The following is a 22,736-nucleotide window of genomic DNA, read 5'->3' as shown; positions in this document are numbered from 1 at the left end:
CCAATAAGGATATGCTTAGGTACCTTAATGCAGTATATTTGTCATCTTTCTTTAAGTTTTTCCCATGTATGTTTTTATTTAATGGTTTTTAGCAATACAAAGAAAAGCTTATATAATACTAAAATAAAGGCAAGTTGATTTCTTGATAAACGAGTTAAATTTATCGACTTTGTGGCTATGAAATAGTAACTGCTGAGGAGAACAGCTCTTGCAGTAGATTTTATAAAAATACTGTAGAATGCGCAAGTACTATTAAACTATTAAACTCGTATGATTTTTTTAATTTTATATAAGAGGAATGGTACATGGCTCACTCTCTTTGGTCTCCACCTGGGACTAGGGGTAAATGTACTGGGGAGGCAGAAGTACAGACTGTGGGCCCTAAGATAACCCAAACTTCAGTGAAGTAGAGGAGCAGGGACCCAGCAAATGAGGGAAAGATAGTGGTAGACAGTCTTTGCCATAGCACACTCATAAGAGTGTAGTTTAGTAAGAATAGCATTTTGATCCAACAGAAGCTTTGTGGAGTTAGTACTCCCAAGTGTAGCTGGAAAGGGCATCCTTTAGAGCAGTGGTCCCCAACCAGTAGCTCGTGAGCAACATGTTGCTCCCCAACCCCTTGGATGTTGCTCCCAGTGGCCTCAAAGCAGGAGCTTATTTTTGAATTTTAGGCATGGAGGCAAGTTTTGGTTGCATAAAAACCAGATGTATTGCCAAACAGACCACATAGGGGCTACCAAAAGCCAATCACAACCCTTATTTGGCACCACCCAGGAACATTTTCCGTGCTTGTGTTGCTCCCAAACTCTTTTTAAATCTGAGTGTTGCTCACGGGTGAAAAAGGTTGGGGATCCCTGCTTTAGAGGCTTCCATTGGAAAAGACCCCTTTGACTGAATGTTCATGAGCAGCAAGACTATTGTTTCAGATTCTTTTTTATCCTATGGACAATGGTGTATGAGCCTTTGTGAAACTACTCGTCGTAAAGACTTAATTGACTTATCATTGACGGACTCAAAAAATGGAGTTGGCTTTAGTCACTGCGTGTTCAACAAATTACCTCTCTGGTTAGAACCACTGGGGTCTTAGCTTTTCTTTATTTAGAAACAAGTGTTGAGTGATATTGCTCAACTTGCAAAACTCTTCCTCTATCTCTGAGAACCCAGTTGAGAAAGGGAGTCACAATGTGACACTGCTCTTCTATCTAGCATCTGAGGGTACAAAGGGATTTCATTTGATCCCCTTGTATCAGATTACTGTGCAATAAGGAATAATTGGTTAGATTAAATGACACTTTACCTGACCTTTAGGCTGGTCTCCCCTAAAGATGAGCAGCACCATAAACTGGGAACCTGTGCACTGTAGAATACATTGACATGGACTAGCAGATTATTTGCTATTCTGTCATAAAAAGTAAGACTTGCACTACTTGTGAGAAACCAGAATGGTGTATGATAAATGGGCATTAATCAAAATAAATGTAGATATCTATATATCTATATAGATATCTATATAGATATCTATATATACATATATATATATATATATATATATATATATCTATATATATATATCTATATATATATATAGATATATATATATAGATATATATATAGATATAGATATAGATAGATATATAGAGAGATATATAGATATATATAGAGAGAGAGAGAGAGAGAGAGAGAGAGAGAGAGAGAGAGAGAGAGAGAACAAAATATATACCTTTATTTTCCGATTGCACAAAATACGAATAAAATCAAAGCTTTAGCAATTATTTAGAAAAACAAACTTACTGCATAATTAAGAATTTTGATCCATAAAAATACAATGCACATTTTTATTAATGTCAAATAATTTTTCCTATTTAATATGTAATAATCCCATTTTATGACATCATGGACAATAAAGTATGAAGATGACATCAAGGGCCACAGTGTTTTTGTGCATTATCACCAACTACTTTACTTAAATCAAAAGCCACTAAAGGAACTATATAACCTTAGTTGCACTCAATTACTGTGGATTACTTGTAATTGTTAAAACAGTTTTTTTGGGGTTTTTTTTACTTTTCATCTGTAGCCTGAGGTGCAATTTTTAGTCATTTTTGATTGCAAAATGGGATCTGTCTTGACCTAGAAGTCCCCAGTTAAATTCAATCTAAACTCAATTAGTTGCAAATTAATTCAAACACAAGTGTTAAATGGCCTGAATCTTTTAAAGTTAGCCACTGCAAATTATAGGAGAGATAATTAAAGTACCTCTTTTGTTAAAGAGCAGTCGCAAATGGAAATGATAATTTTGTGTGCTTTTTTTTTTCTTTTACTGAAATGCAGATGGAATATGATAGGCTTTGATCACTGCAGGGTTTTAGTTAGTCTATTGGCAAATACTATGGTTTATTCTGGAATTAAAAAAACAGTTTCTGCTTATTTCTAGGGATGTAGAGAACTGTTCTGCGGCGAACTTGTTCGCGCGAACATCGGCTGTTCGCGTCCGCCGCAAGTTCGCGAACGTCGCGCGACGTTCGCCAATAGGCGTTCGCGTCAAAATCGTTCGACCATTCGGTCGCTAAAATCGAACGATTTTCGTTCGATTCGAACGAAAATCGTTCGATCGAACGATTAAAAATCCTTCGATCGTTCGATTCGAACGATTTTCGGATGTTCGAAGTTCGCGAACTGTTCGCGAACTGTTCGCATTTTTTGCCGGTGTTCGCGAACGGCGTTCGCTAACACATACTCGACGGTTCGCTACATCCCTACTTATTTCTAAATTAAGGTAATCCATCCTTTTAACTTCTATCTTACTATATTATTTTATTGGGCTTAGAAGTAGCTTATTGTTTAAATAGAATATAGTGGGACTAAATCATATAACTCAGAATAAAAATAATTAATTACAAAAACACTACCATTCCCTCTTGTCTGGCATTCACCTGCTGGTATCCAAATAAACCTGATTTCTGCAGTGACAGAGGGGGAAATCTAGCTCTTTGCTTTTCTCCTCCTATATTGTTTCCATTGTGGTCTGTCTGCTGGAGTCCATGCCTGCTTGTTTAAATGGAGAATATTACTCGTTCAGTAGTTAGTTTGTATTAACAGAAAACTCTGACATGCATTGGTTATTATTATTAAGATCACAGAAGTATGCCTGCTGTAGAGCAATGCTCACTCCCCTCCTGCCAGCAAAACAGTCTAGCACAGGCTGACACTAACTATAGAAATACTGCAGACTGACTGAGAATTCTTTATTTTTCACAATAACCCAGTTTCCCTGCAAATACATCTTCATTAAATAGAACCTAATACCAGAGAATCATGCCAAAATAAAAGGCATTGCACAGCTATTCTATTCTAGTTCTGCATGAAAAAGTTTCCCTCTTGCTAACAAATAGAGCATTAGCATGGGTTTTGATTTTCAATATACAGTAGGTTAGCTAATCGCACAGTAAATGGCTTTGTTTGAGATTTATTACTGTGAACAAAAAAAAGATACCTACATGGAAAAAATAGACACAAATGGTTCTGCGGCTGCCTGTGGAATTTTCCAAAAGACTTATAGCACACCACTGCAGTTGACCAGGCTCAGTTTAGAGGTGTAATTCATGAGAATTACAATAATATATTACACCAGTGCACTTATTAAATTGTGTATTTATAGTCAAACTCTACCACTCTGAAAAACAGGAAAGAAAACATGATTTTATTCCATTCAGAATGTATGCCACATTGAAGTTTGTAATAATTCTCACTACATCTGCACATTTTGAGCTTTCTAGCCTGCATGGCAGATTGGCTGTCAAAGATAAGCAAATTTCCATTAAGCAAATGTATTGGTATGTCTCAGTGAAGAAACTTTTTCTTTATTGTTATTATACAATGGAATGGTTTTGCTGGTGTGAACAGACACAGAACCATTGGCTGGATAATACCTTGTTAGAAAACTTAATACTATGATAATGTATGAGGCTGAAAAAAGATACACATCTAACCAGTCCAATAAATCGAATAAATCCAGGAAAACTTCTAGATTATCCAGAGGAAGCCAAACCCCCACGTAACTTCAGATTACACAAAGAGGGAAATGTTATTTCTGACTGCAAATGGATAATTGGACCAGTCTCTTGATCAGCTTCATACTAACCCGCCATTTATAATGAAAGGCACTTATTTTGCCCAGGTTCAGGTAGTGCCGGAATGTGGTGTCCAGGGCCCACCGGGGCTGCCACCAGGGCACCCACCTTAGTCACAAGCTCCAGCTTCTACAAATGCCACCCCCTTCCCCTGTTTCATACTGCTTACCTCACTCTTGCGACCATGATTGGGGGCGGGTTATGTGTGAGGAGCTGCAGTTCCCGGTGGGACCAAGCCTTGGTCAGGATGGGCCATGGGTCCCACGAGTGCAAGGGCCCAGCGGGTTTTTTTCCCAGTGTCCTACCAGCCCAGTCTGACTCTGGGTGCAGAAACACACAACAGCCAATTAGTATAAACTGGTTAGTAGTATTAACAACAGTTAAACCAATAGTTAGTGGTTTTATAGGTTTTTGAAACCACGACTAAACTCACAAACGCTAAGGGGCCCATTTATTAAACAAACTCAAAGCAAGTAGACGGCACTTCTGGAAAGGGTTGTATTGGGGTTACTGCTGTGGAACCTTACGCATTTCGGGAATAAATCCCTTAATGATTAAGGGATTTATTCCCAAAACGCGTAAGGTTCCACAGCAGTAACCCCAATACACCCTTTCTAGAAGTGCCGTCTGCTTGCTTTGAGTTCATTGAATGTTCGCAGTGGGGACACTGTTCGACAGAGCACCTGGTCAGGATTAGCGGTGAGCAGTAGCGGTCCCTTCTCCTTGTTCTCTATCTCCCCATTTATTAAACCTAATTTTTTTCTGGTTGAGGTTTTTAGGGGGAAAGCTTGAATGTTTAGTGGAAAAATAAACCTTGAATTATTAAGAGACTTATCATACACCAAAGCTGCTAAAAATTAGAATCCAAAAATACTCCATCTCAAACCTGTCAAGGTCATGTAGAAGTCAGTGGCAGCGGTGCCTGAAGTTGTTTCTTAACTTTGTGATCTGCTCGGTATAATCCAAAAAATTCCTGAAACATGTAAAAGTCCAAATTGATTTAAACTGGTCCAATAGGCTCAGTGCAGCTCCCACTGACTTCTACCTGACCTTAACAACTTTTTGCTGACAAAGTTTTGTATTCGTGTTTTCATGGTTTTTACACTTCATAATTGTCAAATTTTTAGAGCTTTTTAAAAAAAAATATAAAACCACAAATTCTTAGATATTTGTGGAAAAATTTGAAATTCGATTGTTCGTAAATTGGCCCCTTGGTGTTAATTGGTTGCTATGACTTGCTGCTGCTATGCAAATTTAGTGCCTTTTATTACATAAGACCATTAGAGTGTTAATTAAAGTAAGCTTATATTTTCTTGTTAAAAGCATCAACTTTTTTTGAAACTTGCATCTAAATGTATACTGCATATATTTTCTTTTAGTAAATTTTTTCAGTGTATTAAAATGTCCCAGCCGATAAAGTAGTCATAGAAATCTCTGTTTTTAATATAATTTCCTTCACTATTTTCTTGGTTACTAAGTGGTTTTCAATAGTGATGTTATGTACATTATCTGAGGCCTTGATGTGAGAGATAAGGGGGGTGCCAAATACTAGTAAAGCACTTCACATGTACAGTATACATAAACTGAATGAAACACATGAAAAACTGCAGGTGGCAAAAGAAATTAAATGTGACACTCATTCACCCTATTTATATTTGTAAACAAATCCTCATCAGTTTAGTAGTGTTGCAGTATTGCTGGTCTGTACTATTGGTACAGGTCCACTGCTTGTGTTTGTTAACTGGTAACATTTATATAACAATAAAAAACAGACGGTAGCCAAAATAAGAACTAAAGGTGACTATGAACTGGCAGTTTTAAGGCACTGATTCAACACCTTTACTGCTGCTTATCTGCCCACATATGGGGCCCAACAACAGGTGTTTCCAACTGATATCTGGCAAATAAATTGGTCATATATCAATTAGGTAGGTTTTAAAATCACATTGGATATGGTTAAAACTCTCCATAGAATGATTCGATCACAGGCCCCAGGATGTCTGTAGCCAAATGAAGGTATTGACCTTTACAAACAAACTGATCTGGCTGTGTATAGAAGAATCAACAACACAATCTAAATAAAAATCATTGATTTCCATTGACTTTTATTATTTAATTAATTTCTATTGTCTAAATATTTTATTTGGAGCAGAAGTTACATCTTTATTTTTTAGCTTGGGGATGTTGTGCTCAGTAAAGCCAAAAATAATAGATTTGTAGTCTGCCCTCCCCCCAAAGTGCTAAACATGAATAAATACACACAGATTGTTAATTATTTTTTTAATGAGACATTTAATTTGTTGATGATTTAGAAAAATATTAACTAACAATCAGCATGTTATATTTGCCCATGAATGGAGATTCTATTCTGAATGTAAAAATTCCTACATGCTAATCATTCATAAGTTTAGAAAGCAATGCAAGTCTATAAACTATTGTTAACTTACATCTGAAAGGCAGCTTGTCCAAGGTTAGTACTGCTAGCTATGCCAGTCTATACATTTTTTATGAAAGCCCTGTTTAATTTGAGCTCATGGATGGGATTAAATATGCACTAATCAGAGCAGCCAGTGAACTCTTAATTAAATATAAAGTAAACAGAAATACAAAGACAAATAAGCCTTTCAATGTTAAGATTTTTAAAACATTTATTGATATTATTGTACCCACTGTAACAGTCACAGACTCAATTGTTAAGTCGCAACCTCGTGGTCACTGTTATGGGCAGTGACATCATTGTGTCCTTGCCAGAGTGGTGGTATCTACACCATAATGTCTGTACCAGAAAACAAGGACTGGTTTGGGTGCACGTAGTGCACTATGGATGGAATGAAAATTCAATTCACTCATACTTTTTGTAACCTGACGCTTGTGGTATGTACTCTTGTTCATGTGTGTACAAGCTGACACTTCTGCCATACACAGCCTGCCCTGCTGTTACCTGTCAATACTTACATTTAATAAATCCAGTTATGTAGTGATAAGAAAAAATGTCATTCTGAAACATACACTGCTATTGGTTAACAAGTACATTGAACAACAAGCAAAAAAATGAATGTATAGGAGAACCAAAAGTAAAAATAAAATTAGGCAATTTACTTTATACATGTCATGATACATAATATTCTAAATTGAATCCTTCTGGTTGTCTTATACCTAGATAAAAGATCCACCTACAGGTTTCTTTTTTAATAAATTCAGAAGTAATAGCTCCCCCTCTACGACCTTCAATGACTCTGTCTATACTTGTAACAGTTAGATAGGACAAAGACCCATTGAAACATTCAAAGAAATGCTTATCAACTATATTTTTACATTTTTTGTCAATAATATTCAGATTGTGTTTTCTTTAATTCTTCCTTTTAGTTTAGTAACTGAAGCAGTTAAGAATTCTGACAAGCTAAATGCAGTTCAGCAAAACTCTGCTGCAGTTCCTGGGTCGGCTCTCCAGTCTCCTGCCTCATTGCTGGCTTCCCAGCCATTGTCTGTTCCCGTGCCGGCTTCCCAGTCAGTGTCTGTTCCCATGCCGGCTTCCCAGCCAGTGTCTGTTCCCGTGCCAGCTTCCCAGCCACTGTCTGCCCTGGCCTCCGGGCCTGAGGACCTTTCTGTCCTGGCCTCCGGGCCTGAGGACCTTTCTGCCCTGGCCTCCGGGCCTGTGGACCTTTCTGCCATGGCCTCCAAGCCTGAGGACCTTCCTGCCTGGCCTCCGGGCCTGAGGACCTTTCTGCCCTGGCCTCCGGGCCTGAGGACCTGTCTGCTCCTGGTCCGCCACCTGTAATGGGTGCCTCTGCTCCTGGTCTGCCACATGTAATGGGTGCCTGTGCTCCTGGTCTGCCACCTGTAATGGGTGCCTCCTGTGCTCCTGGTCCGCCACCTATAATGGGTGCCTCCTGTGCTCCTGGTCCACCACCTGTAATGGGTGCCTGGTTAGGTGGTTCCTGTTGATGCCCCCATTTCGGGCCCCAAGTAATTGGACTATAAAGATGGGGGCCATCTTACCATGTGAGCCATTGGAGGCTCTTGAGGCTGGTCCTGACCTCTTCATTAATGTTCCTGCATATCTGCCTGTTCCCAGTTTGTCTCATCCCTGTTCTCCGCCCACCTCGTTTCCCTCATGTATTTTCTATTCCCAATCACCTGCCCATTATAAACCCCACCCTGAGCTTTGGTCAGGGCTGAGACATTGAATGTTTTTTGTTCCTGGATAACCTTCGTTCCTTGTTTCTGAAATACTAGTTCCAGTGTTCTTGTTCCTGTGATTTTGTTTCAGCATTACTTGTCCTCCTGTTTTCCTGGTAATGACTTTGTCTTGACCTTGTATTTGATTTTTGGCCTGTTCCTGTTATTATCTGTTACCATTAAACCTGCAAATCACTATGCCTTCTCCAATTGTTTATAGCTATCCCCCTGGGCTTCCACCATACCCACTTCCAAGTGTGAGACTAACTCCTGTTACATCGGTTTCCCGCTGTGAACGTTACAATAGCCCTTTTCATTAAAAACTGCAATAATTGATAATTGCAGGTATTGGTTCTATAGGCGAAAATCTCTGTGAATACATTGACTATTGTTTACAGCCCTGGTTCTAAGATTGCCTAGCTACTTGAGAGAAATGGCCACTTGATACAAGATTTCAGTAATTTTCACTGGGAAGAGGATTTCAAATAGGTTTCCACTGACGTAGTGTCACTGTATTCATGTATTCCCCACCAACTGGATCTAAGAGTTACACACTATAGCACTCATGAATCAAACTTTATTTAATTTGTATTACAATCTATTCACTTTATTTTGACTCAAATTTTTTTCTTATTTGATGGGAAATAATATTTGCAACAATATGGTACAGCATTGGTGCAAAGTTTGCCCCTCCTATGCAAATCTTTTTTTTTCATCCGATTTTCATGATTTTTTTTCGGATTTTTCACCTTATTTTTTGCAAAAAATCTGAAAACTTCTGAAAACTTCGGGGTATTGCATGAAACCCAGCGCAAATAAAAAAATCATTGGGACTTTTCCCATTGACTTATATGCAACCTCGACATGGTCTGAGATGCTGGATTTTCTGATTCTGGGTTTAATAAATTCCGAGAAAATTTGATTTTTGCATTCGGAGTTTAGTAAATAACCCCCTAAGTGTTGCTCTAGACATGTTCGAATGTCCCTCTTCTACCTGTTCGAATGTCTCTGTCTTTACCCCTTTTCTTGATTTCTACTTGGTCGTCATGCCAATCTCTAAGAGCCAGTGGTCACTGTCAGTTCTAAAACTGGTTGTAAACCTGGTTGTGACAAATATGAGTAAACAATTGAAATGAAAACCTGTCAAACAGGATGACTGACCAAAAAATTCTATTGCAGTTCACCTTTATGGTGTGCACAAGCAGATTATCCAACCTCTGGGTTTACTGTGCAACAGAGCCAGTTAGTTATAATTAAACATGATGCAGATTGGGATTCACATTATATAAAGAACAAGATATCCATTGCCATCTAGATGGAATAAAACTGTGCTTGCAATTTCTGCTGATTACAAGAATGAAGCATTGTTTAAACATAGTGTGACTCACTGTAGATCTTCATCAAGCATATCTTTAAATGTAAGCTTTATTTAAGATAACAACTTGCTTTCATACATTTTTTTCACTGTTTGCTTGATGGAAAGAGCAATTTTCTTTGAACTCTGACATTAAATACCCTTGTACAGCAGCGGCTCTCTGCTTAGAACGTATTTTGAAATTATTTTTGTGTTACATGTCAAGGTTGCACATGCTCGGTATATTTCAATTTGTTCCGTGTGCAATTCCAATGTCTATGAACTATGCTATAATTCTGTTTATGCACCATTCTATTTAAAATCACCATATGCACATTGGTTTTTCTCATTTTATATAAAGTGCATTCTAGATTCTATAACTTTCCATAAAATGCACTCAGCACTTTCAAATTGCAATTATGTTGGAACTTTTATGGATAAAAAAATTGCTTTCTTAGCTCTTTCTGTTCTAAGCAATAATATTGTTCATCTGTATTCAACATACCTTTTTATTTGTTTATTTCTTGTTCCAATGTGTCCAGCAAATGTAGTGCATTTTATAAACAAGTAAATTGTACCAAAGCTAAAGATCATACTAAAAAAAAGTCTGATAGCGGAAAGTAATAAAAGTGACAATATTGTTGGCATAGCTTAATGTACATTTTCAGAATATAAAACTTCTCAGCTGTATCTCAATAATCCCTGCAATGTTATACTAGAAAATTGCTCTCTGTACAGCAGAATGATTTTGCTTCAGGTCTTTTACTGAAAGGATACCTGGATTTTGAAAATATAATTTTGGCTTTCGGGGGGGGGGGGCATGGAAGGGTTTTAAGACTAGTGTGAGGAAACAGGGTTTGGTATTGGTATAAATTTGGTTTACTATGAGTAGTTTTGTCTCCAATGGACCTTGGGTCAAAGAAAGTTAAAGCTTATTCCTGCATACAAGAGAGCTGGGATATGTAGCTAGCAAATGCGGGAGCAAACTATCCCTGTTTACAATATCTGCTAGATTTTCAATCAAAAGCATAATTATTGTGACACCACAACTAATAATACATTTATGGAAAAGAGCTCCATTCTTTCATATGAATAAAACTGCTATTAGTAAAATAAGAATTTTCACCATCTAGATGATGATAATTAGGGAATGCAAGGAAATTTGTAAATCATCTGAATATACAATCTATGTGAATAATTATAAAAAAATGCAGTGATAAAGAACAAAGACATGTTGATGACAAGTAGTTACAGAGATACAAACAAAAACCACAGCTTCTTAGATTTGGAACAGGCATGGGACCTGTTATCCAGAATGCTCAGGACCTGGGGATTTTCAGATAATGGATCTTTCTGTATTTGGATCTTCATACCTTGAGTCTCATGTAAACATTAAATATACCTTATAGTCTGGTTTGCTTCCAAAAATGATTAATTATATATTAGTTTGGATCAAGTACAAGATACTATTTTATTATTACAGAGAAAAATGAAATCATTTTCAAATATTTGGATTATTTGGATAAAATGGAGTCTATTGCAGATGCCAATCCCATAATTTGGAGGTTTCTGGTTACCTTGTTTCCGGATAACAGATTCCATATATATATACATTCTAGGATTAGGTATTATTTTAATGTAAGCATAACTGAATATTATAATATAATGTGAATATATGCAGAGGTTTAAAAATGACATAAAATTAGTAGGCCCTTGATTTTACTAGGTTGTTACCAATAAGTTAACTAAGTTATCTGAAATCTTTTGAAAATGCCCTTGGTTCTTTTATCCATGACTGTGTATCTAAAATGTGCATTAGCAGTCTATTCATTCCTGCAGCATTGTGTAGCGAATAGAAAGACAATTTCATTAGGTTTTCATAATAGAAGATAAAGCTGGATGTACAGATAGAGGAAGATGAAGCATCTTTTGTTGGCAGGTTTTGTGACATATGAATTTCATCAGAGCTGTACATGAAGCTATTATCACATTCTCGCCCTCAGTGCAGTCACCTATAATCATAATCCACAATCACCTACAGGACATGCAAAATAAATGCCTGTGATTCTATCAAGCTGTGAGCTACTTTGGAAAATGGATTGGCATTTTAAATTCTTTCCATTTGTATTGAGACAAAGTATATTTATATTGACATTGTCATCCTCAACAATAGATATATTTCAGAACGTATTAAATATGGTAAACACAGTCACAAGGATGGATTCTATTACCTGTGAAAAAAAGGTGGCAATGTGCTTTATCTAAAATACATCTAACTGTATTCTGTATGGAGATTTGAAGATTAATTTTAAATGTGAACTAAACCCTAAAAATGAATATGGCTAAAAATGCATATTTTATATACTGAACTTATTGGACCGTGCTCAGTGGGCTCTGAGCAGCTATTGAGAAGCTGAGTTTAGGGGTTGTTGTACATTATCAAGCAGAAAATGAGGTTGGCCTGTAAAATAAAGTAATGCTACAAGGCTGATTATTAAATGATGATGCTAGTTGCACTGGCTTATGTAATTATCTGTATTAATTACTAATAAGCCTTATATTGTGACACTTTGTTTAGTGTATTGTATATTGTGAGCCAGTCTCTAAAGTTTAGTAACTGACAGCAGCCCAGAGCATGTGCAGTGAATTGTCAGCAAAGAAGGTGGGGGGGGTTACTGGGGGCATTTTCAGAGGCACAGATCTTGACAAGGGGACTCCTCGATTTGACCCTTCACCTTGAACGATACCACTGAACCTCATTATTATATAATTTAATGAAACCAGGAGACAGAGATGGGTGTAAAATGGCCACAGCATTTATTCACATTTTATCAAATAAATAGGACCATGCCAGCTTAAACCAAAGCAATATTCTAAATACAGAATTTAACAAGAGATCACTACTATGCTCCGCCGCCACCATGAGAAAAGTTCTGTTTTAATTCATTTCTTTTCACAGCTACATGTGATTCTGCCCATCTCTAAGACCAGTAAAATCTGGCTGCTGGTCATTTGGATCCCTTGTCACAGAGCCCCTGCACTCAAAGCTCCAGGGCTTTCCTTTACTGCTAAAGGGTTGTAGTTGCCTTGGGCTGGTATAGAAGCCCAAACATAATGTACAACATTTCTGGCCTACTTGTTTACATAAGCATTAGTTCTCCTTTAAAGGAGAAGGAAAGCTCCAATCCAGGGGGGTGCCAAATGTTAGGACATCCCCCAAGGATCGTAATGACTTACCTGATAACCAGGGCCAGTGCTCTTGTTTGCAGAAAATTGCACCAGTCCGGGGCACTTGAGAATGAGCTATTCTCTCACTCCCTTCTTCTTTCTTCAAAATCCAGTGGCTGAAACATGTGCAGTAGAGCAAAAAAAGCTTGCTTTTTTTTGTTAAGGCCTGGCTTTTAATTTTACTGAGCATGAAAGATGAAAGAAGTAAAGAAAAGGATAATTTGCTCACAAGTGCTCCGGGATGGTGCAGTTTTCTCCGAACAGGAGCACTGGCCCTGGGTATCAGGTAAGTCATTACAACTCTTGGAAGGTGCCATACCATTTGGCACCCCTCCCTTGGATTGGAGCTTTCCTTCTTCTTTAAGATATAATACCCATACAGTATGTATAAAAGGCACTAAGTTTGCCCAGGAGCAACCATAGCAGCCAATACAATGTTTGCTTTTAAACAGATGACTAGTAAATGCTACCTGAATGCCCAATGTGTTTTATGGAACTGGCTAATTTTATTTGAAATTGACATTTTTAAAGTTAAATATTATAATTGGAAGCTGCAATATTTTTTGTTTCATAAAAGGACAGTAAATAATTGAAAACGCAGACTAATGTGACTATACAATTATTTTAATTGCTAAAAGAAGTTTTAAACACAATTAATTAGGTCCATTTACCTTGCTATTACAGGTATGAGATCCATTATCTGAAAACCCTTTACCCAGAAAGCTATAGGATGGTCCATAGACTCCATTTCAAACAAATAATTCAAAATAATCCCATTGGGTTTATTTAATGTTTAAAAGATTTGTAGTTGACAAAGTATGTTCTTGATCATTCTGTGTAGCAGGTCCCATACCTGTATTGAATTTGCAGATTGAAATGCAACATTTTACTAAAGAATCACATGCTTTGGGCTTTAAATATGCTTTCATAACAAAAGTTAAAATATAAATTTACAAAAAATCTAAATTTAAGACAAGCTGTTTAAATACACCTAAAACAGCAACTTTTTCTACATTTCTATATTTTGTTTGTAAATTAAAAAATGTGTTGTAATAGATTCTATGAAATGATTGTCATTGTAAAACAAAGTAGCTTTCTAGTACATTAAATAAACACGCAGCAGGAATATTTACACAAAGGTGCTTTTTTGCATTAAATTAAGTTGAAAGCCTTTAAAAGACTATACAGGTATGGTATTTGTTATCCATAAACCTGTTATCTGGAAAGAACTGAATTATGGAAAGGCCTTTCCCATTCAATTGAGTTTTTTACATTTAGGATATTTCCATACGGACTTATATTAACTTTTCTTGGATGTATTGAAAAAAATGTTAATTTAAGTTTTGACTGCAAAATATCATGCTCTATAAATTCTGATCTCCTTATTGTTTTATAATTAAACTAATGTGGCTCAGCGGTAGGCCCTGGCCTTCATGCACTCCAGTGACTCAGCGTTTCCCCCGCCCGGAACCTAGCCTCTCCTTCGGCCGAACCTGGTAGCAGCAAAAGTGGTGTGCATGTGGGTGGGTGGGGGCTGTTGGTTAGTTCTGCCAGGTGCCTGGAAAAGGCCCTTCAGTCGCAGTCCTGGTGGGCCCCCAGATGACCTAGTCTGAGCCTGATGTGACCTATAGGATAAGACATATGGCTTCATACTTGTTGTGCCAAAGCAAGTTGTAACAATGCGATAATGGCGGAGCTCACCCTGTGTGTTCCGTCTCCCACTCAACCGCTGCTCTTGCGATATGTCGGTCACTCCAAACTGGCTTCAGCATCAAGACTCTTGATAAATCTGCCTCTTAGCTATTTAAGTATGGACACAAGTGTTCACTAATCACTCTGATGAAGTGCCAAGGATGTAGGCATGAAACGTGTTAGAGAACCACACACCCTACCTGTAATTTTAAAGCGTTGAAATAAAGCCGGATTGATATTAAGAGTTGTCCTGGTTATGCTCCTCTGTATTGTCCCAAAGGTCTGCTAAAAGTGGCAACTACAACAAATGTAGGTCCTATGCTGCTGGAGTTTTACAGGGGTACTATCATAGAAAAAACAAATGTTTACCTTACGCTTTTTTTAATGAAATAAAAAAATGTCAAAACATAGTCAGTTAAATAGACAGGGCCTATTTACTAAAACTCATATATATCTCTTTTTTAAATACAGTCATTAACTGATTTTATAGTCCAGTAACTCTTTGGTTTTGAAGTTAAACATAAAGGTATTTTAGGCTAAAATCATACTTTTTGCCCTAATGCCAATTTAAATTGCATTTTCGACATGAATCTGGTGCAACAAGTTTGTCTTTTGCTTGAACTGTTAAAGCTTTATCCTTTCATGCAATGTGGAGGAAGATCCTAGACAAAAGAAAAGTTTTAAAATCTCAAACAATTTTTTTTAAAAAATATCCTGTTTGAAACGTTTATGCCCTTATATGAGAATTTGGTGTTGGGTAAATAAAACCTTTCTTTCCTCTCACACATAATGGTAACAACTCCGGAGATATTTTTTAAAGCCTATCATTTTATTTCACACTACGTTCCTTCGGAATTAAGTACATCCATATACACAATGTGCTGTACTGTTGTAATATAAATAGCACATTGTATTTCCAAGGTCTGTGCCCTGGCACAGATGGTCTATATTTTTTAACAATACCTTTCTCTGGAAACATCAATCCAAAGCAAGCAATTTGCTCTCTTGGCAGTTTCACAAAACAAAACACAGCAAAAACCTATGAGTATGTATTTATATATTTCATCATTAAACGACTCACAACAGGCTCTTGCGTGACCATATATAGGATCAAACTAAAATTCTTTTTATGATAATCTTAACCGAATTCAGTTTTAAACCTAAATTATAGGTGTTCATTTCAATGCATTGTAGTACAAGAACCTTGGGGAAAATTGCATATATAAATGTCTCTGGTTGTGTTTTTGAAGAATGGGACAAAGATCATTTTCTTATGCGAATCTAACAAATGTGCAAATTGGTAGACTAGTAGAGATGAAAATAAAAATTTCATTGCTGATGGAAATAATGGAGGCTTTTCCTTGGAGTACATACTGTATATTTTATAAATACATCAAAGCAGATATCTTTGCGGTTGAGAGCAGTACACTGTACAAATATTTTTATAAAAGTGTTATTGACCTTTCCATCAATTGCTCTTTAAAATGTATCATTCCGTCTATATTGCTATGACTTCTGTTGTTAGGAAGATGTTTCATGCTTTAGTGAATGCTGATGGTTACATCTATTTCACTTTAGAGGTTACAGACGTAACATATTTTTCACAGGCAGTCAGATAAAATAAGCTTTCTGCATCTGTCACAGAAAGCTTGACTGGAACCAGTTAGAGCTAACCAGAACATACTTCTTTTTAACTGTACCCTGTTGTATGGACTTTTTTTTATATTATGCAGTTGCAAGTAACCATACTAAACCATTTTCTATTTGCTTTACCAAATACTTGGATGTGAGCTTGAGAAATGTACGTTTTGCTGAAATTTCTAATGATACACTTTTAAATACTTCTACTTATTTTTTGCAGCTAAACCATAAAGATAGGTATTATTATCCAGAGATACAGTGTGCAGTTGTAGGGGATTGAAAAATGATTGGTCACAAAGAGGACCCGTAATCTATGGAAGGGAATAATTCCCCACTTCCTTGGTCAAAGCATCACCCCCAGCTATCCTGAGTTTGACCGCTAGTTGGCAGAGTGATATAATATAAAAGGGAAAGTCATCTGTTTCTTAGTAGTAAAGAGCAAATCTGAAAATTTTGCTAAACGCCTTGAAGTCAATAGGCTTAAAAAAATAGTTTACACACTAAAGTCAATGGGCGTTTTTTCTTATGGCAACTTTTTTTTGCGTATTTTTGTCGCAGTTTCTTGAAAAAAATATGCAGATGCCGAAGTGCATTATTTTGCTGTGATTCCATGCGTGTGAAAAATTCACTCAGCACTACTTCTCAGGTTTTTGCCAGATACTTCTCCAGAGGACTGGAGAAGCAGGGGGAAGAGGGAAGAGAGTCCCATGGGGAGCCATCATTAGTGAGGACTAGTAAGGGGTAGCTAGATCCTGTATTAAGTCTATCTAGGAGAGCCTGACAGATATAGGGCTGCCTAGTTGAGCAGCCTTTGGCTCCACCAAGGGGTGATAGAAGGGATTAGATCCCAAGGGAAACAGAAACAGGTAATAGGGACCTAGATAGATCCCACCTGTTTCCACATCAGAGGTGTCCCTGGAGGAAACAGAGGAGAACAGAGTGATATTCCCCTCTCCAGTGTTACAGGAGGAAAGACTCTGCTATTGGTCACTATTATATGTACTGACTGTTTAATGACAATTCTCTGTATAGTCGCTACTCTCCATTGTGGATCTGTGTTAATAAATCAGTTCTATGGTTAAGTTGCAAGAACACTGGAGCCCAATTGTGCACCTCATACAGTTACAATTGTACAACACCCTGCCTCCACACCATTGCAAGGGCTCATCCCTTGAGAACAAGAGCTCTCATCCGGAGAAAATATTGGGGTAAAGAGGCAAGTTAGAGTAACGGTGCTGCTCATTTTACTATAGCCTTATGCAGTATTTTAAAAAGCTGTTCTTAATTCTTGCTTGATCCTTTGTTCCTTTGTAAAAGTTTGGAGTTTGCTTTTAAAAGAAACTGTAATATTCTTAAAACTCACAATATACAATACTCTTAGCCATTTCAATTTTACAATTATGCCTATTTTTTAATCGCGAAAGTGGTTCTCTTTCATATGCTAACTGAACACATGCATAGATCTGTATCACAAATTAAATCCTTCCATTTATAATGGAATGTTTTTGTCTGCAATCTGTATGCAGGTTGGTGAGAGATCACTGTAGTCAATCAAAATATAGTAATATGTATTAAAAATAGCTAATTAGTAGTAAGTGCAAAAATGTATTGTGGGGTTTTCACATCTGTTTTAGAGCTTGAGATGTATTATTGTACTGATTCTGTTTATAAGCAAGTTGGCAAGATAAGTATTCTTGATCTGGATTTGTAATCCATGCAGTATACTATTCCTTGCCATCTAACTATACAAAGAAATATTTATGCATGTCAATACTAGGTTCGCACACATATGCATGAAGTGCACATTGGACTATGAATTGAGACTTTGGAGCTGCCATCAGAGTTACGCACAGGACCGCCATCAGAAATCACAGGGCCCCATACGACAACATTTCCTGGGCCCCCTGGGCTGCTCCCACTGCAAGCCCCACCTACAGGTCCCCCCTCCCCACCCCACAGGTCTGCCCCCACCACACAGTAAAAAAACAAAAAAAATATTGGTGGCTAGGGTTCACACATGTTAATAAAAAATAAAAAGATATTGGTGGCCAGGGCCCCCCCATAAAAAAAACACTTGTGGCCAGGGCCCCCCATTTAAAAATATTGGTGGCTAGGACCCCACATGAAGAAAAAAATGTGTTGGCCAAAAATGATGGCCAGGGCCCCCCTCCACATTATAAGAAAATTTGTGGCCAGGGCCCCTTTAAGCGCCCATGCCTTCCCCAAGTCAGCAGCTCTCAGAAAGATGGGGGGTCTGGCTAATCAAGTAAGTATGGCATGGCCGGCCCCCCTTACCCTCGGGCCCCTACAACTCTACCCCCTGTCCCCCCCTGATGGCAGCCCTGGTTATGCAACATCCATTAGTCAGGTAAGTGTCTAGCACCCTCCACTTCTGCCTCCCCTTAGTTCTGCCCCTGTGTTTTAGCATTGATTTTTCACCATTACACTAAAGTCCTATTTTGGTCCTGCTTTGCCCTAGACACCAGATTTCAACCTCTCCCCTTTCCTGCATTGGCAGATGGTCCTGCTGAACTATACATTGGTTACTGATGAAGTTACCTCACATTCTTCTTAACTCCACCACGGAATTTAGCAGTGTGTATTTGTCAGCAGGCTGAGTAGATGTTTTTCTGTGCATTTGTATTTACCATATATGCACCTGTTACAGGGCCACTCATGGTTAGTGTGCACCTGTCAATATGGGGGTTATTTACTAAACTCCAAATGCAAAAAGGACAAAAAATTTGTGATTTTTTTTTTATAAAATCAGACTTTTAAAAAATCGGAATTTACTACACCCCGAGGCTGAAATAGTCAGAATCTAAAAAGCCGGCCGATCAGACCTGTCGAGGTTGCATATAAGTCAATGGGAGAAGTCCCCAAGTTTTCAGAGTTTTCGAATAAAAATCCCAAAAAATCGTGAAAATCTGATTTTTTTTCGGCAAAGCAATTTTTCGGGAAAAACTAATAATGAATAAGCGTAAAAAACCAAGCGGATTTGTTCGCAGTTTGTAGCAGAAAATATTGAGATAAATTCAGACTTTGATAAATAAACCCCTATATGTTCATGCATAAGGCCTTTGTTGCACAAAGAATTTACGACCACAATAAATGCGATGAACTTAAACACTTTATTGTTATACAGCCTCTTGCAGGGCACAGCATGCAGGTCAGACTGGGGCTCTGGTTGCCCACAAGGTTATTTGTCACACAATACTCATTACTCACACACCACAGAGTTCTCCCATCTGAAGCCTCCAGGGCCCTTGCCCTGTAGGATGCACTGGCAGGATTGTCATAAGCTGTACATGGGCACCCTTTTTCTAAGGAGCTCTTACTCCTGAATCTATGCTCTGACCTCACATACAATGCCCAAGCTTCTTCCGTAGGCTCTCCGCTAACCTACACCTCAATGCTTAAATCCCTACCTCTGGTACACAGTCACCTCAGGACTCTAGCCCAAACTATTACTTCTTGTTGGAACAACAGGCTCCCTGTGCTTGCCCATAGCCCTTTTACTCGTTAAGTGAACTCACTTTCCACTACTATTTACTAGCTAGCCCTATCAGTACCAACCTCCCCCAAGGGTCTGGCCACTTTAGTCTGATACTGCTTCTAAGATGTTACAGGCCAAAAGAGGAAGTGCCCTAGCAAGGTACTGTCTTATATAGGCTCACGGACGGCTTAGCGCCACCTGCTGGCTAAACCTGCATCCTGCGAACTATTTACATATAAAAATAATATCTTTATTTTTACCCCTTTACGCATCTCTTAAACGTTCTTCCCTAGGAATGGGTCCTTGAGTGTCTATTTCATAGATACACCATTAGTGTCTCACTGTGTACTGTTCTAATCACTTTCCCTGATGGAAAGTTCCAGTGTGGAACTGAAACGTTGGAACGAATAAACCTACATTTTGTTTGCCTCACTGCGCATGCGCTGAAAGTTACAAAGTTTCCGAAAAAGAAATCGGAAACTTCGTGACTTTCGGGCACATGCGCAGTAGATCCGAACTGGCAAATGCCTCCTACTGCGCATGCGCCACCAAATGCCGATGACTACAGGAAGAAGAGCACTCGGGAGATGATGTCTGCCGTGAACTCCGCTGGAGAAGACCTAGAAGGAGGGGTAAGTAACAAGTTAGGGCAATTTCCCAGGGGGGGAGGCAGTAGGCCGGGGGGGAGGAGGGAGGGGGGCCTACGCAGGGGAGGGGGAGGGATTTTTGTGCCTAGGGGGTTGAATTCTCCATTAAGTGTTGTAAAGATGTGAATGAGATAAGTACTGCTTCTGGCTAACTGGCCAAAAACTAGCAAAAAAGATCAAAATTTGCTTTATATATAGCTCTTGTGTAAGTAATTGGTTACAGGTGTATAGGCATTAGCAGGGAATTGTGAGTAACACAGGAATTGTAATCATAATATGCTTTCGGGACAATATAATAATAATAATATAAGCACAATTTAGCTGCAGTTCTGGGGTCCATACACGCCTTATTTTTGCTGTTAAAAGGTAGATATGTCCTCTTTTAAAATTAAAACAACAAAAGAGACATTTTGCTTTTTCTCTTACATTGGAAACAATTAGATATATCACATAGGGGCAGATTTATTAAGGGTCAATTTGACAATACAAATTAGAATTTTTGAATTTTTTTATGGTCAAAACTCTCAAATTCAACTAGGGAATTATCCAAACTCGATTTGTGTTTTTTAAAAGTTTTGAATTAGATTTTCGAGATTTATCAAACTCTGGCCCTTTAAGAATTTTAATTTGTAGCCTTCCTTTTTCGGAGAAAAAACTTGAATCAAGTTTTTTTTGTTTTCAATAATTTTATTGAGTTTTCCATAAACACAATAGAATATATTACGCAGATTGAGTATGTCAAGATGACAAAAGAAAAGAATATACAATGCTGTATAACATGCCAAAGATACAAACACATATCTATAAATATATACTCAAAAGCACACATTCCAAAGGAAAATAATTAACATAGTAAATAAAATAATGAAGTAAAGAAACAATAATAAACCAAACTTCACTCAGTGGATTTACTAATTAATGTAAAAAGAATTATCAACAAAAATGGCAGTATCAAGTATCCAAAATATGCATGAACTGATAAAGCCACCTTACATTTCAATATATTCAGATTTGTAATAGTTCTAAGACTTTAGTTTTTTGACCAGGATTGATTAGTTTGAAAAAAAGAGACCAGTCATCCATGAATTTGCGCTTTAAATGTGGTTCAGCTGTTTTTGCCCATATAGCTTCTTGCCAACACAAATTATTTATCTGTGATAAAATATCTTTCATGGAGGGGGGAGATTCTAAAAGCCAATATAAGTTGAATCAAGTTTGGTCGAATTCGAATAGAATTCAATTTGAGTTTTCGGGTCGGCAAAATTAGAATTTTAGATATTCGATTTTTTTATTAAATAACCCTACAGTCAAATTTCGAATACATTAGAATTTAAGGGAGTTAAAAAAAAACTCACATGAATTTCGAAAATCGACCCTTGATAAATGTGCATGTCATTTCAGAAAATAAATTTCAAATGTAGCAGATTTTGCTATTTACAGTACCCTAAAAGCAGAAAATTGATGTTGATAATCCTGGGAGGATTTTTTATAGTGATCAAAAGAGGGGGAAAAAGAGAACCTGAAGTGAGCCACTACACTTGTATTTTTTCATTTTGATTTCTCTATCGAACATAGTAAATTTAAATAAATGAAAATGATTAATTTTTAATTATGTTCATATTGTTTCCCATATAACAATAAATCAGCACAATCAATAGTGGCAGAAGCAGGCTAGGCCATATAACATGCATTACCCTGATAAAGGGATGTTTAAATACTAGCAAAATTACATCTACATGCTGTCTACTGTGTACTTCAAGCTTGAAAACTGTGAACTTTTTACTTACTCAGCTGACAAATTAGGCCTGTCTAAACTGGTATTATCCCTTAGCCCGATTGGACTCAACCGTACTTATCTATTCCCTTAAAGTGTACCTACACAAGCTGGCAAGTGACAAGTGTTAGGATGGGACTCCACTGGTGATTTTGGCGCGATCCAACCTGCTGCGCAAAAACGCATGCTTCACGTCAGATGTGACTGAAATAAGGTAAGATATGGAAATGTCGGATGAAGTCGCAGCATTGATCCGACATGACACGACTGTCGGATGCAGTCGCAGCGTGCAAAGTCTGCTTTCGACAGTCACGTCGGATTAATGCTGTGACACCATCTGACAATGCTATAACTTACCCTATTTCCGTCGCATCCGACGTGACGCCTTCATTTTTGAGCATTGTGTCGGATCGCACAAGATTCACCCGTGGAGTCCTACCCTTAAGGTCAAAGACCAGCTATTTTCTTTGCACATTTACATACAGGATATGGTTTACAGTAATTTTGAAAGTTGCAAACCACAACCCCAACTTATTTGGAACAGGTGGCTCTACGTCAAGCATAGGCAATGATAAATATATGTACAACTATATAT

The sequence above is a fragment of the Xenopus laevis genome, chromosome 1L (assembly GCF_017654675.1).
Source record: "Xenopus laevis strain J_2021 chromosome 1L, Xenopus_laevis_v10.1, whole genome shotgun sequence".
In the NCBI taxonomy this organism is placed as follows: domain Eukaryota; kingdom Metazoa; phylum Chordata; class Amphibia; order Anura; family Pipidae; genus Xenopus; species Xenopus laevis.
The sequence above is the reverse complement of the archived record's forward strand: the minus strand, read 5'-3'. Positions refer to the sequence as shown.